At 43.7% G+C, this 1,468-nt stretch overlaps 1 non-coding gene across 1 annotated transcript; it reads left to right on the top strand.

Annotated features, from left to right (window-relative positions):
- The first annotated feature begins 295 nt into the window (after nucleotides 1–295).
- TRNAA-GGC (transfer RNA alanine (anticodon GGC)) lies at nucleotides 296–367 on the top strand. The gene has a single exon. It is a non-coding gene; the product is annotated as a tRNA-Ala (tRNA).
- The last annotated feature ends 1,101 nt before the right edge of the window (nucleotides 368–1,468 follow it).

Raw genomic sequence — 1,468 nt, 5'->3', positions numbered from 1 at the left:
ATGCATACTTAATCTATTCAACGAGACTTTCAACAAAATGAATAGTTGCAACATTATTACTGATACAGTAATACAGTACAGTCCCCGTGGGGGCAGTGATGAATTTTCTTCCTTGTAATCTTCATCTCCACAAATAACCAGTCTTTCAATGAATCTTGTATTGACAAGTGGAGAGGACGTTTCTATATGCATATGGCCTTTGTCATTCACGAGCTATTAGTTGATTGGTGACGCCGTCCATGCACGGTGCCTTTCAACATATATATATACGCTCCAAGGTTGAAATATTCTATCTGCTTCCATAGCTTAGATGGTAGAGCTCTCGTCCGGCAAGCGAGAGACCGGGGTTCGAGTCCCCGTGGGGGCAGTGATGAATTTTCTTCCTTGCAATCTTCATCTCCACAAATAACCAGTCTTTCAATGAATCTTGTATTGATACAGTAGAGTCTCAATAGTTCGTGTCTAGAGATTTCGGATAATCCGAAGTGCTGGGAATGTTTCGAAATTCCTTCTCAGAATATCTGTTTTCCGCTAAAGAACGAGTTTCGTTACATTTTGTCCCCTTTTTTCAATGAATGTGAGTAATTTCAGTATGAAGATGTTTTGATTCCTAGACTGGGATCTTTCGGTGGACTTCCCCCCCCCCCATCATAGAATTTTTGGGATCCGGAAATTTCGCCCCTGGAACGTATCGTCCCCGTCACATTTCATCCCCGGAAATTTCGCCCCTGACATTTTGCCCCGGTACATTTGGCCCCTGGGACGTTTCGCCCCCGAAATTTTCGCACCCTGATATTTCACCTGCCCTGAACGCATGAGCGACTGTATGAGTGACTAACTGAGTGACCATATAAGTGCATGAGTAGCCATGTGAGTGTGAAATCGGCCTTAGGAGTGAGTTAGTGACCGTACAAATGACTAAGTGAGTGACAGAATGACTGACCACGTGAGCGACAGTATCTATGAGCGTGGAATTGACTGTATGAGTGAGTGACAGTATATGTGTCCAAGTGAGTGATTGAGTGATTGACCATATGACTGATTGTATGAGTAACCAGGTGAGTGGCGGTATGAGTATCCAAGCGAGTGATTGAGTGGTTGACCGTATGAGTGCCCAAGGGAGTTACTGAGTGATTGACCGTATGAGTGACCAAGTGAGTGACCGACTGAATACTTGTATGAGTTTCCAAGTGACTGATCGGCTGAATACTTGTATGAGTTTCCAAGTGAGTGACTAATTAATTGGGCGTATGAGTGACCAAGTGATTAACTAATTAATTGAGCGTATGAGTGGCCAAGTGATTGACCACATGAGTGGCCGAGTGATTTACTGTATGAGTGACCGAGTGATTGCTTCTATGAGCTCCAAAGTGAGTGATTGACCTTATCAGTCACCAAATGATTAGCCACATGAGTGATAGAGTGATTCACTGAGTGAGTGATCAAGTGAATAACCGAGTGAGTGATC

The sequence above is a fragment of the Pholcus phalangioides genome, unplaced genomic scaffold (assembly GCF_987345545.1).
Source record: "Pholcus phalangioides strain wild (caught in Gottingen) unplaced genomic scaffold, Ppha-v1.0 ptg000032l_1, whole genome shotgun sequence".
In the NCBI taxonomy this organism is placed as follows: domain Eukaryota; kingdom Metazoa; phylum Arthropoda; class Arachnida; order Araneae; family Pholcidae; genus Pholcus; species Pholcus phalangioides.
The sequence above is the reverse complement of the archived record's forward strand: the minus strand, read 5'-3'. Positions and strand labels throughout refer to the sequence as shown.